General features: G+C 41.6%; 2 non-coding genes across 2 annotated transcripts; one reads left to right on the top strand and one right to left on the bottom strand.

Moving 5' to 3' along the window:
* Positions 1-782: 782 nt before the first annotated feature.
* On the bottom strand, positions 783-885 carry LOC132183481 (small nucleolar RNA R71). Its single transcript, XR_009440445.1, has one exon. It is a non-coding gene; the product is annotated as a small nucleolar RNA R71 (small nucleolar RNA).
* Positions 886-10,440: 9,555 nt separating this feature from the next.
* On the top strand, positions 10,441-10,547 carry LOC132183483 (small nucleolar RNA R71). The gene has a single exon (XR_009440447.1). It is a non-coding gene; the product is annotated as a small nucleolar RNA R71 (small nucleolar RNA).
* Positions 10,548-11,019: the final 472 nt, after the last annotated feature.

The raw sequence follows: 11,019 nt of genomic DNA on the forward strand, positions 1-11,019 counted from the left end.
CTACGCTCGATCTTTCCAAGCTTGCACTTAAGCGCAAGGCAGGCATACACTCGAGCACAAGTCACTTACGCTCGAGCGCACCAGCAACAGCTATGTAGGAAAGTTTTTCATTTTTTTCTTTTTGATTTATTTTGTGAATAGTTGTTTTTGTTTTTTTTTTCTTCTCATTTTGTGAATATTTCGTTTCTTGTTAGTTAGTTTATTTTAGATTTTTTGTTTGGTGTATGTTTGGTTGGAGATCCTTGAATCTAGAGTTGATACCCTTAGATCCCGACATTGATAGTTACCTTAGGAGAAATTGGAGAGCACCAGTTGAGATGGGAGATAAGATACACCGAAATGTGGAGCAACCTAGGGTTGAGAATGAGGATACGAGAGCTGAGGATGTGGAGCAAGCTAGAGCTTGGAATGTGGATTACACTTCATCCTTTAGGGATTTGTTCACACCAGTTGCGACGAACTCCCCTTCATGCATAGTGTTGCCACCAACCAATGCCACCCATTTTGATCTCAAGCCACATGTCATCCAACTCCTACCCTCATTCCATGGCTTGGAACTTGAAAATCCTTACAGTAATGTAAAGAAATTCAAGGACATTTGTGCCACTTTCAAATTTTACAATTTTTCTGAAGAGTCTGTCCACCTTAGACTCTTCCCTTTCTCACTGCACGATAAAGCCAAGGCATGGTTGGACTCCAACACGCCCGGATCAATTACATCATGGGAAATCTGGTTAAGCAAGTTTTACAACAAGTTTTTCCCGATGTCAAAAGTGAATGAGAGCCGTAAGGAGATTAGCTCTTTCACTCAGGAAGAAGATGAGAAATTTTATGAAAGTTGGGAGCGTTTTAAGGATCTGCTGATAAAGTGCCCTCCTCATAGATATGAGAAGTGGAGCCTCGTTCCGTTCTTCTACCAAGGATTGACTCAATCCAGCCATAGCATGATCGAGTCTATGAACGAGGGGTATTTTTAAGTCTGACGGGGGATGAAGCGTATAAGGCACTGGACAAGTTGTCCGACAACTCATAGTAGTGGGATTTTTCGAGTTGTTGGGACGGGTCCACTTGTGCTCCGAAGAAAGGAGGCATCTATGAGATTAAGGAGGACACTGATTTGAGGATAAAGATAGATGCCATCACCAAGAAGGTCAACGCTCTCGTTGTGGGCTAGTCCATCAATACTGCCAACACTTTCAATGTTGATAGTTGTTCCATCTGTGCTAGTCCTATGCACTTAGCACAGAATTGTCCATCTATGCCGGCTTTTGTCGAGTATCCTATGGAACAAGTGAACGCTTTCAATGACTATCAGAAGTAGTCAAATGGACCATACTCTGAGACATACAATCTAGGGTGGCAGAACCACCCTAATTTCTCATGGAAGTAGAACCAACCGGTGAATCAGGGAGGAGCCCCTCATCATGCTCACAATCAATACCCTCCTTGATTTCTTCCACTGGTTCCAACTCATGGTCGCTCAGTCTAGCCAGCATCAGTTTTGCAGTCGTTGGAGGAAACTCTAAAGGACTTCATGAAGATGACCGGCCAATCCATCAGTGAAGTGAGGAGCGCGACAATGGTAAACACCCAAGTGATTGCCAAGCTGGAGTGTCAGATGGGTCAAATCACAAGTCACTTGGGTGAAAAAGAGAAGAGAAAGTTCCCTAGTCAGCCCCTGCCCAACCCGAAGGGACAGTATGCGGTTGGAAGTTCTTCAGAACCTACGCACAGGCAAGAGCAGGTGCAATCGATTGTCACACTGAGGTCAGGGAGGCAAGTGGACAATCAAGTGGTTCTGCCTGAAGAGAACCCGGCTGTGCCACAAGGGTAAGAAAGTGGCAACAAGGAGAAGAGAGATGCTAAGCCATCTAAAGCCACACCAGCTGTTGAGGATCCTCCTAGGTCATTTGTGCATAAAGCGCCTTACCCTGAAAGGTTGCGAGCTCCTAAGAAAGGAGGGAAGTTTGAGGACATTCTGGAGGTGTTCAAGCAAGTCCAAATCAATATCCCATTTTTGGACACCATCTAGCAAGTGACGTCATATGCCAAGTCTCAAAGAAGGCATTCCTGACCAAGTAGGTTAGCTCAATCCTGCAATGCAAGTTGCCCATCAAGTACAAGGACCCTGGGCGTCCTACTATTTCTTGCATGATAGGAGTCAGTCGCATAGGGGAATTGAAGCCCTCATCGATGACACTCTAATCGGCTGACATGTCAGTGAAGGTGCCACGGGGAATAATTGAGGACATTTTGATCAAGGTAGATAAGTTTTATTTCCTCGTGGATTTTATTGTGCTAGACACAAAGCCAGTTCAGAATGTGGGGATTCAAATACCGGTAATCCTAGGGCGTTCATTCTTAGCTACGGCTAACTCCGTGATTAATTGTAGGATGGGGGTAATGAAGATTTCCTTTAGAAATATGACAGTGGAGCTAAATATTTTTGATATCAGCAAGCAACCACTGGAATATGATGAAGTGAGACATGTATGCTTGATAGAGGAGATCATGGAGGAGACTATTGAAGAATTAAGCATAGACAACCCCCTGGAGGCATGCCTTGCTTAGTTTGGAGATGATTTGGATTTGGACAAGTTACTTGAGCAGGCAGATGCGATTTCGGAGACTGCTCCTGTAGTAAGCAGTGAGAAGGAGGAGACAACAGTACCTAAGCCTCCTAAGAAGGAACCTAAGCCTCTACCGGACAATCTTAAGTATAAGTTGCTAGGTCCAGCATATTCTTTGCATATGATTATAGCTTCCAATTTGGTTGATGCTCAAGAGGAGAAATTATTGGATGTTTTAAGAGAGTACAAGGATGCTTTCGGCTAGACTATTGAGGAAATCAAGGGGATCGGCCCCTCAGTGGTAATGCACAAGATACATTTAGGGAATGCCAAGCCATTGAGGGAGCCACTGAGAAGGCTCAACCCAACTATGCAGGAAGTCATGAGAGCTGAAGTGATCCAGCTGCGGGATGTAGGTATTATATACCCTATTTATGATAGCAAGTGGTTGAGCCTGATTTATGTCGTGCCAAAACGGGCTGGATTGACAATAGTAAAGAACATGGATGAAGAGTTGGTGCCAACTCGTGTTTAGTCAGGATGGAGAGTGTGTATGGACTATCACAAGTTGAATACTGCCACTAGGAAGGATCATTTTCTACTTCCATTTATTGATCAGATGGTGGAGCGCTTGGCTGGGCATGAGTACTATTGCTTCTTGGATGGTTATTTTGGATATAACTAGGTTCCTATGGACCCTAAAAATCAGGAGAAGAGGATGTTTACCTATCCTTTTGGGGCGTTCGCCTACCGTTGCATGCCCTTTGGGTTATGCAATGCACCCACTAGTTTTCAGCGGTGCATGATCGGTATTTTTTGTGATATGGTAGAGCGTTTCTTGGAGATTTTCATGGACGACTTCATTGTCTTCAGTTCATCATTTGAGGAGTGTTTGCACCGCCTCACTTTGGTTTTAGTGCGGTGCAAGGAGAAGAACCTGGTGCTTAATTGGGAGAAATGCCATTTCATGGTGAAGCAAGGCATTGTTCTAGGGCGTGTCATCTCTCATCATGGGATTGAGGTTGACAAAGCGAAGGTGGATTTGATCTCCAACCTTCCACCCCAATGTACGGTGAAGGAGGTTCATTCTTTTCTGGGCCATGCAATATTTTACAGGCGATTCATCCAGGACTTTAGCAAGATCACCAGGCCCTTGTGCAAATTGTTGGTGAAAGAGACCCCATTCATATTTGATGAGGATTGTAAGCAAGAATTCGGGGCTCTGAAGAAGATTCTGACGCTTCAACTATGCCGTTGGAGTTGTTTTCGGGTAGCATATTGATAGACTCCACCATGTCATTTATTATTGTTGTGCAAATTTATTTAACTCGCAAGTGCACGAATCAATTCTAGTTAATGGATTGCAAGTGAGAGGTCGAACCCACAGGGAATTGTATTCTTGAAAGCAATTTTAAATTTAAATTAATTAAACCCTAATCTAGTTCCCAATTTTCGAGAGATTTTTTTGTTTGAATGAAAAAGCAAAAGCATGAGAAATTTAAAGTGATTGAAATCTTATGATGAAGCACTAAGGTTTCGGAATCCGCACTCACAAATTCATAACAACATAATTTCATGATCTATAATATTCTCCAAAGTTCTCACATATAAATCTTAAGTGTGTTTTACTATTGCTTCAAAGAATTAATCAAAAGATCCCATGTATCCATTCATAACCCAAACCACAAAAGAAATCCAATATTCGATCAAATCATTAACTGTATCTGTAAATCACAAGAAAATATCCAATCTTTATCAAAACATCAATTGTATCCAGAGAATAAATCATAGGAGAAATCCAATTTTTAACAAAGAAAACCAAGCAATCAATTGTATGGAATGATCTTAAATCATCAAGTGTATCTTTGAATCACAAAAGATATCCAAGAATTATTCAATCCAATTGATTAGAAGTAAAACAATTGAGCAATTAAACCATTAAATTGGGAACTATTACATACATGAAACAAAGTAGCTAATCATAAGTGAGGCTTTATCTTCGACCTTAGTTGAAGGTTTAGCCTCTCATGTTATTGAAAGACAAACAAGATAGATTGAATTCATAATGTAAAATTGAGTACTTACAAATAAGAATCACAAAGTTGGGATCAAAATTGTTTAACTCCAGATTTAAAGATCTACGACCGAACATGCAAATAGGAACTAACAACCTAACAACCTAACAAACTAACAAACTAAAAAGTGAAATGAATTGAACTAAATTAAATTATATTAAACTAACTAAACACAATTGCAAGCAAAAATTAATTTAAACGAAAACTAAAAACTCACGAAAAGGACCAAAATATTTTGGCTCAAATCTACTGAACTGTTGTAGTTGTTGCCTTTGCTGTGAGTGCGCTCGATCGTGCTAATGTGCGCTCGATCGCACTCGAGTTAGTGTACGAATGAAGATACGGCAGTTGACGAGCGCAAGTGCGCTTGACTTGCTGTCTTGGCCACAAGTGCGCTTGATCATAGTAGGGCTATGATCGATCGCACTAACAGGGGCATGTGGAAGGTGGTTGCGGCAGAACTGTAACACAAACAAAACAACAAAAAAAACACAACAATTTTATTTTATTTATTTATTTATTATTATTATTTTTTAAATTAAAATAAACAAATAAGCACAAAAATAAACAGACAAAATGTTTTTTCATACCCCCAAAATTGAATCACACATTGTCCTCAATGTAGGCAGAAATACAATACCAACAGGTATAAGGCACCAGAGTGAGCAAAAAGATGACCCCCAAACTTACTCATGGCAACACTCGTCCTGAAAAACAAAAAAATAAAACAAAAATGAACATAAACGAAACAAACAAATATGACTAAAAATACCAAAGAAAAAGGAATGCCTCCCATAAGCGCTAAGTTTACAGTCTTCAACCAGACTTTTCACCGCTGATGATTAAGTAGACGATGTAGGATCTTCCAAAGGCAATTCCTCACTCTCCGAAATTTCCAGTTCCAAAAACGGCTTCAACCGCTGACCATTGACCTTGAGAGTACTTCCATTCTTAGGATCCTCGATCTCGATGGCTCCATGAGTAGAAACTGCACTTACTATGAATGGTCCAGTCCATCGGGATTTGAGCTTTCCTGGAAACAGATTGAGACGTGAGTTGTAAAGGAGGACTTTCTAACCAACTTCAAATGATCTTCTCAAAATGTTTTGGTCATGAATCTTCTTCATCTGAGCTTTGTATAGCTTGGCACAATCGTAGGCATCATTCCTCAATTCTTCTAATTCATCTAGCTGTAGTTTCCTTTGATCACCAGCCTTGGTGAGACTAAAATTCAGCTGCTTTATAGCCCAATATGCTCGGTGCTCCAATTCCACAGGGAGGTGACAACCCTTGCCATACACTAGTCGGTAGGGAGACATGCCAAATGGAGTCTTGAATGCAGTCTGGTATGCCCACAGAGCGTCATTGAGACGAAGAGACTAGTCCTTCCTCGTCGGGTTCACCGTCTTTTCTAATATCCTCTTGATTTCTTTGTTTGATATCTCAACTTACCCACTTGTCTGGGGATGGTAGGGAGTTGCAACTTTATGAGTAATACCATACTTCTTCATGACTTGCTCAAAATATCGGTTGCAGAAATACTTCCCCCCATCACTGATGATGGCACATGGTGTCCCAAAACATGCGAACACATTTTCCTTCAAAAATTGCAACACGAGTCTGTGATCATTAGTGTTGCAGGCAATGGCCTCCACCCATTTGGAAACATAATCCACTGCCACAAGGATGAAAAGATACCCATAAGAACTATGGAAGCGCCCCATGAAATCGATGCCCCAAAGATCAAACAGCTCCACAATAAGGATCGGGTTTAACGGCATCATATTCCTTCTTCCAATGCTCTCCAACTTCTGGCATCTATCACAGGCTGAACAGTAGGCATGGGCATCATGAAAAATGGAGGACCAATAGAATCCACTTTGAAGAATCTTCATCGCGGTCCTTTTAGAGCTGAAGTGGCCTCCACATGCATGATCATGGCAAAAAGATAGGACATTTTGCTGGTCATTTTCAGGAATGCATCTCCTTATAATCTGATCTGGGCAGTATTTGAATAGGTAAGGATCATCCTAAAAGAAGTACTTCGCCTCAGCCAATAATTTTAATCTGTCTTGCCTAGTCCAATGTGATGGCATCTGGGTAGTGACAAAGTAATTCACTATGTCTGCGAACCATGGTGCAGGAGTTTGAAAGATGCACATAAGTTGTTCATCAGGGAACGTCTCAGCCATTGGCACAGCATTTTCATTGAAGTCCACAACCAGCCTGGATAGACGGTCAGCACCCACATTCGTGGAACCCTTCCTGTTCCGAATTTCAATATCAAACTCTTGCAGCAACAAAATCCACCGGATGAGACGAGATTTAGCATCTTTCTTTGACAAAAGATATATTATTGCAGCATGATCCGAGTAGACTAAGACTTTAGACCCTAGCAAGTAAGATCTAAACTTATCCAAAGCAAACACTACAGCCAACAACTCTTTTTCAGTGGTGGAGTAGTTGAGTTGTGTGTCATTTAGAGTCTTGCTGGCATAGTATATGACATGCGGAATCTTCTCTACTCGCTGACCAAAAACGGCCTCCACGGCATAATCGGAGGCATCACACATTTATCTCCAACGGAACCCCCCAATTAGGTGGCTGAATGATTGGTGTAGAAGTTAAGGTCTCTTTCAAAATCTCAAAGGCTGTCTGGCACTTTTCATTGAAATCAAAAGGAACATCTTTTGCCAGTAGATTACATAGATGTCTTGCTATCTTGCTGAAGTCCTTGATGAATCTTCTGTAGAACCTAGCATGTCCCAGAAACGATCGAATCTTCTTAACAGTCCGCGGGGGTGGAAGGTTAGAGATCAGATCAACCTTAGCTCTGTCAACCTCGATACCTTTGTGGGAAATTACATGCCCCAAAACAATTCGTTGTTTCACCATAAAGTGGCATTTTTCCCAATTCAGAACCAGATTCTTCTCCTTACACCGTATCAGCACCAATATAAGATGATGTTCACACTCCCCAAATGATGAACCGAAGACTGAGAAGTCATCCATGAGGATCTCCAGGACGTTCAACCATATCTAAAAAGATGCTGATCATGCACCACTGAAAAGTGGCGGGTGCATTACATAATCCAAATGGCATACGGCGATAGGCAAACATACCGAAAGGACAAGTGAAAGTAGTCTTCTCTAGATCTTCGGGGTCCAGTGGAATTTGGTTGTAGCCGGAGTAGCCATCAAGAAAACAATAGTACTCATGGTCAGCCAATCTCTCCAACATCTGATCGATGAAAGGTAGAGGAAAATGGTCTTTTCTTGTCACGGCATTTATCTTCCTGTAGTCAATGCACACTCTCCATCCTGACTACACACGAGTGGGGACCAACTCATTTTCCTTGTTCTTAATAGCTATAATCCCTGACTTCTTCGGCACCACATGAATGGGACTCAGCCATTTGTTGTCAGAGATTGGGTATATGATTCCCGCATCCAGAAGTTTAATTACCTTCGCTCGAACTACCTCTTGCATGGCCGGATTCAACCGTCTTTGTGGCTCGCGAGAAGTTTTAGCATTTTCGTCCAAATGAATCTTATGCATCACTACTGTAGGGTTGATTCCTTTGATATCTTCTAGTGACCACCCGATTGCTTCTTTATGCTCTCTCAAAACTTCTAGTAGCTTCTGTTCCTGATCACTATCCAGGTCGGCAGCAATGATCACTGGCAGAGATTCTGTAGGATCTAGATACTTGTACTTTAGGGTGTTTGGTAGAGGCTTCAATTCCCACTTGACAGGTTCAGCTGCTAATGAAGATGGATCAGGGGATGATGTCAAAGTAATTTCTACAATCTCTTTTTCTATCTCAGGAGTTCAGTCTAACAAGGCATCAGCTTGATCCAATAGTGTGCCCAGTTCCATGTCACTTCTCAGTGCAATCAGGCATTCTCCCAAGGGTTCTTCAATATCTGGTTCATTGATAGTTTTCTCTACTATCTCCTCAATTAAGCATGTGCTTCTTACCTCCTCATACTCAAATGGTTGCCTACTGATATCAAAGATGTTCAGCTCAACTGTCATGTTTCCAAATGATATCTTCATGACTCCAGTTCTACAGTTGATTAGGACATTAGCCGTAGCTAAAAAAGGATGCCCTAATATGATTGGAACTTGAATTTTTGCATTATCTGTCTCTGTATCTAAGATGATGAAGTCCACAGGGTAGTAGAACTTATCAACTTTGATCAGCACATCTTCAATAATTCCCCTTGGAACCTTAACAGATCTGTTAGCTAACTGAAGTGTAATTGAAGTGGATTTCGACTCTCCCAATCCCAGCTGAACATATACTGAATATGGTGGTAGATTTACACTGGCCCCCAAATCCAACAGAGCTTTTTCAACTCGATTATTACCAATCTTGCAAGCAATGGTAGGACATCCAGGGTCCTTATACTTTGCAGGCATCTTGTATTGCGAGGTAGGGCTGACCTGCTTAGTCAAGAAAGCTTTCTTGGGGACATTCGTCTTCCTCTTGATGGTGACCAAATCCTTTAGAAAATTGGCATAAGAAGGCACTTGTTGGATGGCATCTAGGAAGGGAATGTTTATCTGCACTTGCTTGAACACTTCCAAAATATCATCAAACATCGAGCTTTTCTTTGGCACTATCAATCTTTCTGGATACGGAGCTTTGGGTATATACTTTCTGGAAAGGTCCTCAACAATTGGAATGGCAATGTCTGGTCCTGTGTCTTCCGCAAGCTTGTCCTGGTTTTCCTTCTCCTCTGCAGCCTCAGTGGCTTCTTCAGGCATGACCACTTGATTATCCACTTGTTTGCCTAACCTCAAAGTGGTGATGGCTTGTACATGCTCTTGACCATGCGTAGAGGCAGAGGAACTTCCAATCACATATTGCCCTTTTGGGTTAGGCATAGGTTGACTAGGGAACTTCCCTCTTTCTCTTTCTCCCTCTTGATTTGCTATTTGGCCAACTTGTCCTTCTACCTTGATCATGGCCTGCTTAAGTTCTTGTATGTCTCTGCCATTAGCCATGTTGGAATTCCTCAGTTCCTGTACAGCTTGATTGGTAAAACCTTTTAGCTCTTGTATAGCTTGGGAGCTGGAATTCTTGAGCTCTTGTATAGCTTGGGACTTGGAATTCTTGAGCTCTTCTATTTATGTTTTCATCATGTCTTCGAGTGATGATTGTGGTGCAGGCTGTGGCACTTGAGTGGTGGACTGATGAATAGGTGGTTGAGCTTGGTGAGATGGCCGGTACTGATTCTGAGTTTGAGTGGAGGTACCTCCTTGGTTCAATGGCTGATTCTGCTTCCAAGAAAAATTGGGGTGATTCCACCACCCTGGATTGTAAGTTTCAGAAAATGGTCCAGTTGTGGGTTTCCTATACTCATTGAAGGCATTTACATGCTTAGTTGGGTACTCTATTGATAGAGTTGGACAGTTTTGAGTGAAGTGCGTTTGACTATCACATAACCCGCATGAATCAACTTGGTAAGTATCTGCTGCATTCACTGGTTTGTTTAAGACCATAGTATCAAACTGATGCCTAAGAACCTTCAATTCCTCTCTTAATTTAGCATCGTTCCTCACCTCATAGATGCCTCCTATCTTGGGAGCGGGTCGTTGTCTGTCCCAACTATCTTGACTATTTTGAAAATCCCATTGTTGTCCTCGTTCAACCATTTCATCCAATGTTTTATAGGCTTCATCCCCAGAAAGACTTAAAAATTCCCTGCCATTCATAGTCTCAAGCGAGTTTCGCTCACTTGGTGTTAGTCCCCTGTAGAAAATTTGAACAAGCACCTCATTCTCAAACCCGTGGGGTGGGCATTTTATAGTAAGCTCTTTAAACTTCTCCTAGCTACCAGTGAATCTTTCCCCTTCTTTCTATTTGAAATTGGTGATTTGTAGACGGAGGTTATTGATTTTGGAAATTGGGAAGAACTTGTGGTAAAATTTGCTTTGTAGGATATCCCAAGAAGTGATAGATCCAGGTCTATTGTTGAGTAGCCAGGATTTCGCCCTATCATGTAGGGACAGAGGAAATAATCGAAGACGCACCGCTTCTGCAAGGGCATTTTGCGTATTAACAATTTTGCAAATTTCCAAAAAAATCCTCACATGAAAATCCGGATCCTCATTCTCAAATCCTCTAAATGTAGGAAGGTGACTTATCGTACTCGGCTTCAGCTCGAAGCGAGTAGCAGGCAACACTATACACGACGGTGTGTTGGTAATATTGTCAGTCAGATATGATATATATCTTTAGCCATAATTAATCTTTCTAGTTATGGTATATTTTTGTATTATAGCTATAGTATCTTGTAATTAATAGGTAGATTTTAGTTGCCTTATTTGTTCTCCTAGATTGTTGTAATCGCTGAGATACAAC

The sequence above is a fragment of the Corylus avellana genome, chromosome ca5 (assembly GCF_901000735.1).
Source record: "Corylus avellana chromosome ca5, CavTom2PMs-1.0".
In the NCBI taxonomy this organism is placed as follows: Eukaryota; Viridiplantae; Streptophyta; class Magnoliopsida; order Fagales; family Betulaceae; genus Corylus; species Corylus avellana.